The 15271-nt window shown below is 38.4% G+C and overlaps 1 protein-coding gene across 4 annotated transcripts in view; it reads right to left on the bottom strand.

Moving 5' to 3' along the window:
- kek5 (leucine-rich repeat, immunoglobulin-like domain-containing kekkon 5 protein) overlaps positions 1-15271 on the bottom strand; it is a 413026-nt gene that overhangs the window by 64951 nt on the left and 332804 nt on the right. For 3 of the 4 annotated variants that reach the window (XM_076624520.1, XM_076624514.1, XM_033345527.2), the window contains one exon: positions 12952-13098. The gene's annotated coding sequence lies outside the window, so the exon portion shown is untranslated. Of the gene's footprint in view, positions 1-4502; positions 4642-12951; positions 13099-15271 lie in introns of those variants that run through there. The other variant, XM_076624524.1, reaches the window with a different exon arrangement.

A 15271-nucleotide genomic window follows, 5' to 3' on the forward strand; every position in this document is an offset into this window, starting at 1 on the left:
AATTCGATGAGCTCCGATCTAAAATATCAGTATTAGAAACCTCTGACCTCTATTCCATATTAAAATAGAAACGAGATTGTAAAATAATATTCCAGTGTGAAAGGCTTGCAGGTAAGATAATATTCAATGGAGTGAAAATGAGAAAGAAGCAAAGGGGTTCTAAGGTTCGTCGTTAGTTCGCGAACTAAGAACGGAAAGATAGGGCGGCAGCGTAATCAACTGTCGTTATGGCATCTTTGGGAGCATCGTTAGTTTTTTCACTCCTTTAGTCGTAGATGTCCATGATACAAACGCGACGAAAGAGTGTGGGAACGAGAGAGACAGGGAAAGATAGAGAGAGCGAAAGAGGAGCAGAGAACGTGTGCATGCAGGAAGCCACGTTTGTACTCGTATTACACAGACAGTGGTCGGCGAACTGACGTACTGTAATTACCGTGGCAATTACTGCCGACACATTTCACATATACGTTGCCGCCTCATTGTGCTGTTCCGTTGCGCTCGAATTTTCGTGCCCACCGACTCGCCAACTCGCTAGATAAACAGATAAAAGTAGTCGAACAAGGGTTGAACGTATCGAAGGGATGAAACGACTCTATCGGCCAGAGGTGAATTTATTGCAACGGAAACGGTTCGGTTCTTGATACGTCTTTTCAGACCGTACGACTCCAATTATGCACTACGTCCAATTCGTGAGAATTAGGTGTTAAGAGAGAGAGAGAGAGAGAGAGAGAGAGAGAGAGAGAAAGAGGGAGAGAAAGAAAGGGGGGGTTGAAAGCATTTATATTAGATTGAATGCAAAGTTTATGTATTTTTTAATAACCGTAAGTTATTTCTTTGTTCCCGTAACCTCATTTGATATTCCATGCTGTGATTATCGGTGTATTTCTTTTTAAATCTCGTTGAAAGAAAAGGAATCGTTTTTCAGTAGAATGCAGAACAATGGTCCAGCATATATGAGTTTTATAACTACAGTAAAAGATTGGAGAATTAAAGTAGAAAATTAATATGAAGCATTCTCCATATTCGTTAGTCGTTGTAGAACCGTTTCGAATTAATGAGACAAGATTATAATTAACATATATTTTAAAATCGATACTTATAGAATATAATATAATCTTATATTCCGTAGGAATATTGTATCTTGTAGGAATATATAATTAGCTTAATTTACTCCTTAATGAAATAATGTAGCTGAATTAGAACAATGAGCAGATAATGTATATATGTTAGACAATGTGTAACGAGGTAATTTGATAATATATGTACATAAGTCGATTCACAATAATCATAATATACTTCGGTGAATCGTGTATTCGAGTGGAAGAAAAAAGATATATTAGATGTCTCTTATGAAAAAGGAAGATGTACATGTATATGATTTATCGTGATGTTTACTTGTCATACGATATTTTTTTTAATTTTCTTTGATTAATGTATTTGTATGTATATTAGAAGATTTAGCATCAACTTAGCGGCAACTAGGATAGTTAGTATCGCAAGATAGTCCGTGGATCGATCGTTACAGCGTCGAACCACCGCGGACTAACTAAAATGGTGGCAACCACTTTAGTATAATTGTAGCTTCGACCTTCTTGAAACTTTAATAGACACGTGTATATTATGTATAACCAATGACAGGTTGAGTAACGTTATTAATCATGAACTACGAAGAACATTAATTTATTCATTTACTACGAACATATACGTAACAGACAAGAAACGAAATTAGCACTGAAGGAAAAGCTAGTCGTAATTTAAAACTCTGAGAATTCGAACATATTTGTAAGACAAATTTCTCTTTCTAGAATGATAAAACAACACACTACTATTGCACTTAAGAAACCAATAAGAATGAAGAAGCAATGCGTTTTGAAATCACACGAACCATTCTGAAAAAAGATCGTTTCATTTCGAAGGATAAAATAACGGAAATGACCCCAAAAACGTACAATTCTGTAGACGAATTAGATACCAGGGCCGACATTAGCGTTTATATCCATTTCGCGGTAGTGTTTCAGGCTATTTACGACTCTTCGTCATTGTCGGCTTTTAATTCACACGAATTTAATTCCAGTCCATTTTCCGGCCTATACGACCATCGATGGGTCCGCGGTTGCGGTAGTGGTAGCGCGCGCACCACCCATTATGCAACGAAATAATAATGATGTATTATTCGCCAGTTACAATAGATACCGAGGGGATTGAAAATTGCACCGAAACAGGCTTTTGTTATCATAATTAATGAACTCCATCGAAGTGCACGGTTGGTAGCAACTTTCATCTTCCGAATGACGAGCGACCGCTATGTAGTTAGATATATCGCGTAGACACATACTCTCGATTGGCGTGGTTACGTCGCTAGAATTATTATCAAGTCCGACGTGGAATATATGCCATGAGTCGGTGCTCCGTAGCTCATTCGGCAACCCTGAAATTTCACAGTTATCTTGCCGGTCATATGCGGACGAAAGCACGCTTTATCCCATTCTCTCGTGGTTCACCCTCCACCGACCTTCCACGGAAACTAACTTGACCTGGCCCATCATTTCCGGTTCCTCGCTGTAGTTTGTAATGCGAGCTGAACCTTGTTCCGGCGTAATAACATGCGCTAATTGAGATGGATCTCTGCGGACCCTGCGAAAGAATTAAAAACCGCGATGCCAGGCCTCTGCTTTCCGGAGAGATTAAAGCGAGGAAAAGCAAGTCGCATAGTTTCAGAATCAGTGATCGATCTGTGGGTGGAAATGGAATGGGCGAACGACACGAACACTTTTTTATGGTAATAGTTGAAATTGGAAAGAATTACAAATATTATTGATATATCATAATTCAGTTCTGACATGTTCTAAGAATGTACGTATGATAATACATTTTCATTAATAATATTGTAATAATTTATCGATAATATCATTAATAATTTCAATAATATATTTTATGGCATTTTTTCTCTAGCATGTAAGAGGTATTTTTCTTGGATATGTAACATAGATTTCCTGTGTACTTTTAGAAAAATTCTTGAGGAAAATGATTAATATGAAGATGTAAAGCGATAAAGATAGTCAAAAATAACTATGATCGATGAACTTATTAAAAGTGGTAATATTTAATAACTAGTTTATGTCGTACATAAGACCAAAAATAAAGTAAAGCTAGTTTATATGTCTTCGTGTTTTTGTATAAGAGCTTTTATAATTAAAACACCTTTTATAACAGCTAATAGCAGATGTATACTAGCTTATGTAAACAGGTTACATTTGTCAGTTTTATGAAGTACATTGGGGTTCAGGTAATCTTTCTAGGATGAACATTACTTTTTTTAATTTCAGCATCTTAGCTTATTATACGTATCTAAATGTAAAAGTCCCATTGTTTTTTGTTTTTTTTTAAATTAAAGTCTTACATATAATTTAGGGGAAGAGTCAATAGATTTTAATTTGACATATTCATTAGTAAAACTACTGTCTGACAAATTAAGCTGCTGAAATCGTTGACAGGTTTCTCCACCCTACGTTTTACTTTCGGAAATGACTGTCACTCACAATAAAAAACGACTCACATGGAACTGGTATATTATCTACGAAAGCGTGTGAGTCATATGATGAACAATAACATAATAAATATAGCCTGAAAGATCACACGTTTTTCTCAGATTTGAGTGTTTTCTTGTATAATTATTTAAAAGAGAAGGTGTAATTTTTTACAAATATAAAAAAACAAATTAAACTATTTATAGATGGCAAGATCCATGACGCATTTTGTTTTAAATTCAAGAGTGACGAACACACGAGATTCAATATTTTACAATAAAAAATGAAACTGGATTCCAGAAAAAAGTTCCCAAATTTACAAAATATACAAAAGCTTCATTGTGCAAGTACACCGTAAGTATATCGTTATTCATAAAAAGAAATTATCTGAAAATTTATTTGCTATCTTCATTGCCCGTTATTTATAATGCTTATGAAGACATAAAAATTACCACCAGAAAACTTAATATATCCTACAACCTTTATAGCTGGTATATTACCCATGCTTCGTCAATCGCTGAATAATTCATAACACTACCTTTCGCAGAAACATAATATTGGTACACGCTCGATGACTAAACCTTATCATCAAAGCAATTATGATAACGACAAGATAGGCCGATAGACGGAGGGATGAGATAGCTGAATTTATTGCAAAACTCAATCGCGAAAGAACATACAGATCTATACTGAAATCTCAACCAGTATTACTTGTACACATTGTGTACATAAAACTTCCTCAAATTTCTAAAAGTCTACATTCCCCGAATTATAACACCACTGCATCAAAATATAACTAAAATAACATCTCTTTACTTCACGATTATTCTTCTTGCGTATTTTCCACTATATAATTATTTTCGTCTTTGTCATGACTTTAAGTTTAATTTATATCACCACCACATCCTTCCCTTTCACATTTCACACATTCAGAATTAAAAACTGTCAACAGGTTTTACCAAAATTTCAACTCACCTCTCGAATCATCCTGTCTTCGTCCGCAATATTAGCCACACTGCACATAACACGTAGGAGAAACGCGATATCTTATCCAAACGAGTGACAGCTGGTCACGACGCGTTCGACGCACGATCGTTGATGGAAACGCACGAGATAGTTCCATTCGGCGATGACGGAGGCGAGAAAATGGAGTTGCGGGTTTACGCGCTAAACGGTATTCGGTCGATGACCTTACGTTTTCGTTTCTGGCTCGTAAACGCGTGAACGATTAAAATCTGGAAGCTAGCACACTTTTTTTTTTAACAGGCATTTAACCTTCGTGTCGCGGCACGAATATCATCACATCGATTATACTCGGAATAACGTTGTATACCATAGTCTCATGTATTCCTCGAATCCCTTTGTGACCAAGAATTTCTATGTTTTACAACGTTCTCGAAGAAAGTAGCGATATAGTGGCAAAAGAAAATGAGCGACACTTCGTCTTATCGAACGTCATTTTTTCAGCTTAACGTAATAAATGTAAATGTATCGAGTTCCGAGCACGACACTACCGGTTGCACGATAACAAAGACGTAACCACTCCGGCAGAGTTGAAAAACACATAGATTAGTCGAAGATAAAAGTCTGTATTTACTCCTTTCTCGACGATTACTCGATTCTAATCTCAACCGCGTTTCACTCCCTCTTTTACCATTATCGATTCGCTAATCGACCTTGGGTTTCTCTTTCTTCTCGTTTTCTTCTTTCTTTTCTCCTTGATTCGTTCGGTAGTAAACGGATCGTTGGAAAATAGGTTATTTCAGGCTGGAAAACTTTCTCAACGGGGATCGAGAAGGAGTTACGAGTTGTTTGGGAAAGCAAAGAAGTTTCCCAGTACCGAGTGGACACGATTACTCGGTGGAAAAAGAATAAGGAGGGCCGGGAAAATGGGCCGGGTTGATTGCTAAAAATTACGCCGCGCACGCCTCCTCCATCTGTACACTCGGGATAAGCGAGTCGATCTAGCGTGAGATTGCATCTTCTTGTTAGAATTTGCAACAGCTGCCCTCCCCTGGCATTCAGCAACTGCTCTGGCTATCTGTACGAATACCGACTCAACTACCCGGCCCTTCTTTCTTCTCCCCTCGCCTCACTCCCCATTCCTATACACTTCCGATCAGTACAGAAAGAGACGTTTGAAAGAGATCAAACTTCTTTGAGAACGTGTTTGTTAATTCAATAATATACAGTACTAGTAGGTACTGGACAGTATATTTTCATTTTCGAGAGCAAGTACGCTGTATGTTACATCGATTAACGCATTCTACGTCCTTTACAAGGCTGTTTTAGAGATAATTCAAGGATGCCTCAGAATTGCTTCAAGAATATTTCAAGCGTGTTTGAAAGAATGTTCCAAGGTTTCTTTAAAATTGGTTCAGGATGATTTCATTGATATTCTTCGAACGACGGTTCTATCAATCTTTACATCCTTCTATTTCTGACTATATTAAACGCGTATTTCCGTGTACGATTTGATCGACCTTAACAAACTGATTAAATCGATCAATTCACAACTCTTTTAAAAAGTACGTTTCAGGAAATTTTGTGGTTTCAAAGATATGTAACAAAAGCCTACATTACAAGGAATGTTCATAAAGTTGACAGTGTCAAAAAACAAGATGCAAAGGACTCGGTCTCGGCGGAAACAATTCATCGATCACGTATAGTGCGCAGCACCGGCGTTTCTCCATTCAAAACAATTTCTTCCTCCAAGCGAAAGGGGAATGGAGACGTGTATTCAAGATGATCGTGACAAATGGAACGGTCGGTGCAACCCGGTGACGCCCTGCAAAAAGAAATAAATTTCTCCGGCGGGCAAGTGACGTTTGCGTCATAAATGATGTACGATCGAGAACGGAGTCGCTGTTTATTTAACTGCAGTTTCACCCCACGTTACTTCCTCCGTTGACATTGAATCCGGTCGAATGCTCGCGTGGCACTGATTTTCGCGACGTCGAGTGGAATGACGCGTGATGTTACGCGTTTCACTGACAACTGTTTGCCCAGGCGAATCCTGCTATCCGAAACATTTCGCATAGTGGTTGATAATTGCACGCTCTCGCGGTCACATTTTTGGCCACGATAACGACAAAGTTGTCGCGCGGCTCGTCTCTCGTTGGTTATCTCTCGTCTCGTCTTGATATCTGTATACATTTAGAGTATTTCTGCAATCATGACGCAATGGAAAACGAAGAGTGACGTATCGTGAAAAGATTAGTTGTACGCGCGTGATAAAGTTTTTGAGTCATATGAGACCTTGATTGAGAAAAGAATTACTTCCAGTCAAACGAAACTTCACTTTTCAATTTCTTCGAAAAGGAACCTTATTTTTATGGAAAATAGTTGCAAAAGTTCGACTTAGATGTACAATTTCGATTTTTAATAGGTTTCTAGTTTGCTTTGGTACGAAACATACGTTAGAATCGAGTTGAGGCTATTACTGTTTGAGATGAATTGGAAAACACGTCATTGTCATGCAAATGAGTTCATCAAAGAGGTATCCAAGTTTTATCCACGAGGAGTGATTTACAGCTGGTATTCCTCAGAACAGGGTCGTTACAGAACATACAAAACTTTTTACGATACTGCAAGTACTCCCATTTCCATTATTAAACTAGTCTTTTAGCGATCTTTTTTCAAAACTGTACGAAGTGTGTAATATACAGTACAGTACTATCACGTAGGAGTAATATACAGCGTCATATGAGTGAACTATGAGACGAAATAGATTGACACTTTCCTTTCTTCCTCACGTTCTATATTTTAGAATTTTAGGTTGAATTAATACTGTAGAGATTAGAACGATGAAACGTTCACTGCTGATTGAATTTATTTACTGATACTTGTATCTTGTATTTGACTAAAAAATTACCATAGATGCTTTCCCAAAATTTTGAATTTACGATGCACGATATAAAATTAAATACTGATTCCAATTCAAGACACGTACTGAACGTACTGAACGCTTCAATCGACGATCTCATTATTCTTGTTCTATCAACCGTGTAACACTTAGCAGCACCAATTAATATAAAAAAAATGTACCAAACTATCTCCACTTACGTATCAACGGATCCTCAACTTTTGAACGTCGGTGTAGGTACCCTCGTTTCACTGAATGAAGATTTACTCGAGCAAACGTGACATTTCGACGCGACGCGGCGTGGAGTTATATCTCTCGAGAGTGTCTCGAGGACCGAGATTCATACTGTACAAAACGGTCTAGGTATGATAAACAAAAGTATCAGTGACGTTTCGCGTAGTCGACGTGTTGAATTTCCAGTGCAATCTGTCGGCGAAGGTGCGTTCGAATATGCATTATTGAACGAGAACGAAGAACTCGCATCGCGTCGTTGGGATACTCGTTCTATCTCGACAATCATGACAAAAAGGTCACGGTTCCGTGATTCTATGTTTCATATACATCGATACATACGTCAATCGGTGCGGGAATTTCACATGAGATTTACGCGAAAGAAAAATAAGAAAGCGACAGGAATTTTCGACATGCATCATTGTTACGTATAAATATTTTATTGTTACACGGCCTCGTTCCCAGTCGTTGAATTGAATTACACTTTTACGAGTTTATAGCAGCCGGTGCCTATAAAATTGCCTTGTAGTTTAGCAGCCTTTTCAGCTTGATCCGTGGAGCGAGTACATATATATTGGAGGGAGGAAAAATATCGGTCGATGTTTCAGCCAGCAAATCCAGTCTGGCCGTTAACCCGAAGAAAATGTAATTTCGAACAAAAGAAAGCGCAGAGGGTGAAAGCTACGCTGCGCCGGAGATAACTATTACCGGTTGCGCTAAGGGTTCGTAAAGAATTTAATGTGCGCGCTGCTTGTGCCGGAAAAGTGGAAGAGCTTTTCTTCGAGCCGTTTCGAAGGACTAAAATAAAAACTTCATCCTTTATTTTTAAAGCCCTTTTAGAGTCTCAAGCAACCAGAGTTTTAGAGCATCGTTCGTCACCGGATTAACTTTTCGCCTTGGCACTTCAAATTGACGTAAAGGCCGACTTATGAACGCAGAAACAAAACGGACATGTTACTACCGTATGTTCTTTCCCAATTATCTTCTGGCGTCTCCTGGTATATATGTATATGTGTGTGTGTGTGTGTGTGTATACATATACATACATACATATATATATACATATATGTATATATATATACATATATGAAAACATATATATATACATATATGAAATATATATACATATATGTATATATATATACATATATGTATATATATATACATATATGAAAACAGGTTTTATTATGGATAGGATTCGATTCCACAACGAATTCGATAGCGTAAAACGAGGGAGGATTTCGCGGAGATCGTATGATGTATTTGACCTGATTTACGAATGATACCTATCTTTATGTTCCAATAATTCTTGTGGAACCCGAGCTTTCCTAGATTGATTTCCACGGAAACGTATTTGCAGTAACTGGCATCGTATAACGAACGGAACCGTGTCGAAGAACGACGAGAATCTATCTGTATAAACTCAAAATCTCTGACCTATAAAAAACTTCTACCATTTCAGATCCAAAATTAACTTCTAGTACGTTAAATCTACAAAGTTTACTACTTCTCTGGAATAGTACTCTTCTCTTTTCTTGTTCGAGGAACCGTTTTTCTTGTACATTCTATAATTATGAAATACATAGCGTTCCCAAAATTGTGACCATTGACGAAGGTATATGTTCGTAGTATAGGAAAGTTACGTTCTATATTCTAAGTCAACGTACGATAACGTATCGCTGAAATTCGCGCAATGTAGCCAATCTTCGGACCACTTATCCCAATTCTATCGGTAACTGCCGCCGAAACGTAGTCAGCAGGTTTGGTGGCAGTGAAATGAAACGAATTGCGATCGATACCAGCACGTAGGGGCACGTAATCGCTATTAGCTGCGGCTATCAACTAACCACGATGTGGATGATCTGTAGCAGTACGAAATAATCGCAATTAACTCCAGCTATCGGCTGGCTGTAAGGTCGATATATGTACAGCACCAGGACGGAATAATCACGATTAACGGGCTCCATCAGCTGGCCATTATGTCGATTTCACATAGTCGTATATTTTTCAAGGGAAACTCGCGGACCCATTTACCCACTGACGTATTTCCGCGGGGGTGTATTCCAGTTTCGTTTCAACCATGTTGCTACGTATGAAAAGAGGTCTAAAACAGGGTCACTGGATATTCCCTTTCAGTCCTAGCTACATTCTCTATTTCGTGATCAACGCGTCAGTGCACCTCGTTTTCTCTTTTATTCTCCTGACTTTTTACTCTTTTTCTGTTTATCAATTAATCGTCTGATTTTTGCGTACTGCATCTTTGATGTCTGAAATTCGAGAGAGATTCGTATAAATGGTCGAAGACATCTGCCGCAACACATTGTATATCTTTGTTATTATTACGAATAATATATTTACTAAAATTAAACAGCGAACAGTAGAAAATGTATATTTCTTTTGAAGAAATGCAAAAAGTTTTGAAGTTTCGTTAAAAAATTCCTTTTCGTTTTATTCGCAACATTTCAATTGCAATCTTGTTCGATCAATCTACGCTATCGAATTGCGTGTCTTTAAAATTGTGATTCTGAAATTCCAAGATTTCGTTGAATATTTTCTTACCGTTGTATCTTTCACTATTTGGATTCCACGATTCTATGAAATTTAAACGTATTGAAGCATTTGCGGTGTTATGATAAACTATTTCCTGGTTTTTAATGGGTTGATTTGAAACGATTAAACGAAACCCTTTTAGAAGAAAAAAACTGAGATAGAAATGAATCAAGACGAAAACTTTTTCGCAATATTAAAATACTAAAACACTAAATCATTCAAGAAAAAACTTCTTCTCTACATCCACCCTGTACATCCTACAGGGAGGGCATTATTACGCGTTTAGCCAAGTCAGTAAATAACGTTCACGGACTGTGCGTCATTGTGGCCGTAGCTCTGCACACTCTATTCGATGCATCCAATTTCCACTGATGATGACCAACTTTGTTTTACTTGAACGCGGTCTATGCCCGACAGAAACCGCATCCTTTGCGTCCGCGTAACAGCATTGACAGAATAATACGCACACCCCGTACGATAGGGCGGAAGGAGGCATTCGTTGCAACCGAAATTTACGGCATTGGGATTGAATAAATAGGCAACGTGGCAAACGTGTGCCTTTAGGATCAGCAGATGCGTTATCGGTCATACGTTCGCCACCGATGTATGAACACGACGGGATTGTAATCAACATAACGGGGAAATAAACGTGCACGTGGGATGTTCGCCGTATCCACAAGTCACCCACTGACACCCGTTAGCGTTTCTCCAGGTTTCGCAATCACACTGTTGCGTTTTGAACGCAGCCGTGTGCAGGCACGAGTGCAAATGGCGCGTCCTCCACTCTGCGGCCAAAGAATCATCTGATATTCTAATGCTATTTTCAACAGTCCAAACTAATACATTGATGCATCAAAGCAGCATCTATGTGAAACGAGCTTCGATTTTATCAAATGGAATTGCGATTAGGATTTCTTGGATTCTTTGGATTTCGTGATTTGACAACCGCGTGTAATTATATAATAACAATAATAATTAATTTTAATGCCGTATTTTGATCGTTTTAATACATCTGGAAATTATTACGAATTATTATGATTACGAAAATTTGATACTTTACTGATACCGGTTTGAAATTTGATAGATTTGAAAATTTGACGAAGATAAGAAGCGTAGGATGAAGAAATATAGAACCTAATAAAGAAGCACTGTACTGGAAAATAAAGATACACGCAAATACATTTTATACGTATTTGATCTGCTTGTTGGAAGCATTATGCTGAAAATATAATTGATAATTCGATGTTTAAATTCATCAAGATAAAACCAACCAATTCCACAATTATTTCAATCGATATTCAATTGCTATTAAAAGGATAGCAAATGAGTAACTCCTTGATCGTCTTGACGCGCAGGTAATAATCTGAGCGGGTTCATTCTTCTCCCGTAAATTTAAATTTCACCTCGAGCTTCGGTCTGCTAGGGTATGGTAATATCGATTCGCACTAAAAATACAAGTATCGTTCCCGTGGGACGCTGGAGCTCCACGATAGCCCCAATATAATTCCACTTTCTGGTAATTCCGTCATTCGTTATACGTTTCCATTTTGCGTTGAAACCGTGCCGTGATGGCCGTGGCACACAGTTATGAATCTGAATGCAAGTGCGAAAGAGAACACGCCGCGGTGCACCGCAACTTGCCCAGTAATTTTGGTCGTGTCGTAGCCACGTTTGTGCCTATACCAAGTAATGTAATCAACCCTTAACAGTCAATTTCTTTCCGTGTTCCTTACACTGGTACCATTTTGTTTCATTGGCAGCCGTTTTGTTTTAAGAGAATACAATAGAACTCCGTTTATCTGAACTCATCGACGAACAAACAGCTTATATTGTACAATTTAAGTTCATATAATAGAAGCTTATCAATTTTCCACACTATCTATTATGCTTCTTCCGAGGTAAAAGTAAAGGATTAGTCACATAGTCGCATAATCACCGTAGGAAAAGTAATATGTGTATAGCGACACAAACTGATTGGATTTGGTAATTGAGTTTGGAAATTTAAAATTTAAAATTTCGTAGGTTAATTTTTGTAGGGTGGCTAGTCGTGTAGGATGGCCGAATTAATCGAAAAATTATACGGTTACCAAGGGAAGGAATTAATTAAAATGGTTCATCAAGTTTATTGGGAAAGAAAGTATAGTCCGCGTTGATTACGCGCTAAATGGACTCGTTAACTTAATAGCAGTTATTTCTATTGCTCTTTGGTACAAATTCGCTACTAAAGAAGTAAAAAGGAAATTCCATTTATTTCTTGAGAGTAAATCATTTCGTCAGCGTTTGCAATATTTATTTGCAATTTATATTTTAATAATTGTAGATCGTAATTTTGTACGATTGTATATTACGGTGACGAACGGTGAAATTATTATAGATAATAAAAGAATATACGTCGCCTATTATGTCATATTGTTACGAATCAAATTATAAAACATTTCAACTGTTCTTCAGTTAAAAAAATATCATAACTCTCATAATTATAATGGTAACACGCCTTTCTCAAGACTACAGTACAATTACAATATTCTGACGAATGGAATATCTGATGACCGAAATGCACATTCTCATAAGAATTTATGTATCTAACTGTTCTGACGCATTCATAACGACAGTTCCTCAGGCCACGTATCTATCGTAACCCTAGCCTAATCCTCCAGTCAACGCACGAAACAGCGTCAAAGAGCAAAGAAGCATGAAATCGACCCAAATATAAATCCACACATGTTCCATCAACGAACAGAATTCAATTTTACAGAGGGTTAGAACAGATTTACTCACGTCTGTGGAGATTTTCTTGGCGGCGCGTCGGTGCCTCGTCACTTGGTCCGTGGATCGATCGCCGGCACATCAATATGTCGCTCCTGATCGCTGACTCGAAGATTCCTCGTCGACGTAAGTGGCGGCAATCCCCGCAGACGCGTGACACTAAAACACCAAAGACGAATGGTCCTTTATTAGATGAGTTCGCGGTGGACAGGTTTACGATGCAATCGATATCGATAGGTTCCGTAGTAGCCACGTGCAACATCACGCTCGCGTTTTCGCGTTGAGCTGTCGCCGCGAGCATAGATATTATTGAATTCCTGATATGCGCGACTCGTCGCGCGCGCACTCCACCGAACGATAATTAACGCTGGCTATGCATTTTTCATGACACTTTTAATTGCAACGCTGTATCATGTGGCCGCTTTAATCAGGCCGAACTAATTTTCCCGCGGCCACCGTTCGAGACTTCGGCGAAACTTGTCGACCATTGCAGAGGCCATTGCGTTGCATGATTAAAAAGTTTTGCACCTGACCACGAAACGAACCGCGGGGACCCTTTTAATTTGGATTTAAGGCGCGCGCGGGACGAACCAGCCAGCTTTATTCGCGCCGACCGTGAAATTGTCGAGAGACAGGGAGCCGCGCCTTTTCGGGTTCGAATAGAGCTCCGAAATTGCGGGAAACTGGCTCGTCGAGCGTGATTTCGCTCGTTCGTTTCGTTCCGTTGGTGAATGGCAACCCGGTTGAAACACGAGAACGATATTGCGAAAGAAGTTGAATGGGCTGTTAGGTAAATTGCAAGTACACTGGTGAGGACCAGTGGCAATTGGCGGATTTATTGGGAAATTCCTACGTTAGGTGTTCGCGCAATTTTAATTTGGTAGGTCTAGGGAATGTTTGGTTAATTCAAATTGTTCTATCCAGAGGAATGTTTTATTATCTCAATCTTCGTATAATATTTATACTGTGATTTCGTTTAATTATTAAATAGAGCTCTACTGATGTGCCTGTAATGAAATTCTGAATGTATCAACTTCGGCGCGAAGAATAATAGACAATCGTAGGAAAAGTTATATGGAACAAAGGGACTTTTTGACAAACCTGGAACTGTCAGTTGCAAAAGCGGCCAACAACTGCTATGTTATTAGCTGTCGCGCGAGCGTGGCAACCTGGTTGAAATAGTCACGAAGCACAAAGGCTAGGGCAGATAGATGTAACAAAAGAGAATATGGGGTCAATCGGGCAGCGACTGTGAGTAAATCGATACACACAGGAAAATGAACGAAAGCTGACGATAAAAGGAAGATTGATTTACGACGGTTTATCATTGGCTTGGATGAATGGAAAGCAGTCCATCAATTCTGTCGCTGCAGGAAAAAAATGCGCGAATCAGTTGGACGTTATACCATTGCGGGTGGATGTAATTTCATGGGTGCAATTTATATGGATACGGAGAAAATTTTAATGACAGGAAGTACATTGTTTCTGCAATTGCAGTAAGAATTTTACGAAATTATTTGTCAGATAATCCAACAAAAAATAAGCAAAAATTATACTATGTACTTATATTTTATTTGTTAGAAAAATAAATGTTTATATTTTTCAATATTATGTTTCACAGAATGAACATTTCTGGAGGAGCCATATACAAGTACTACTAAATGATACGAAATTTAATATACTTGGACTTAATTACTTAATTTGTTGTGTACAAATAGTATTTTCCATATTTACTATAATTCGAGGAATTTTCAATGCAGAAAAAAGAATTGTCAAATTACGAATCCAAATACCAGTTGTTACACACTAAGATCTTTTTTAGTAAATATAATGGAACACATACATAGGATACTTCATCAATAACGAAACCTAAAATCACATGTAATTTCAAAATATCTAGACACCTATAAAAAAACCACGATACAATCGCCACGTAGTACATCTTCATACACGTACAATCCCCCGTAGCACGGGCATTCGAATCTTACTGCACGTTCATGGAAACGTACGTGAGATTGTGTGGTCGTAACCGCGCTCCCTAAGTGAATGGCGCGTTTCCGGTTTTCTTCTGGTTCTTTGCAGCCCTTTGAATCCGTCGGCGGTTTCCATAGCCACACGATATAAGGCAGGAAGAATCGACGAAATGCGTCGATGTCTGTGGAAGAAACGAGAAGCAGCGTAAGGAGCTCGAAGAGAGAGAACGAAGGGTTCGGCCGTCTGTGGTTGGTCGAAATCCAACATACCCGATGACAAGAGAGGAGGGTAAGGTTAGATGGAACTGTACTTATGTGTACGCGAAACTGTAGTTACGAGACTGTGTATAACCACGGCG

Source organism: Bombus vancouverensis, chromosome 2 (genome assembly GCF_051014615.1).
Source record: "Bombus vancouverensis nearcticus chromosome 2, iyBomVanc1_principal, whole genome shotgun sequence".
In the NCBI taxonomy this organism is placed as follows: domain Eukaryota; kingdom Metazoa; phylum Arthropoda; class Insecta; order Hymenoptera; family Apidae; genus Bombus; species Bombus vancouverensis.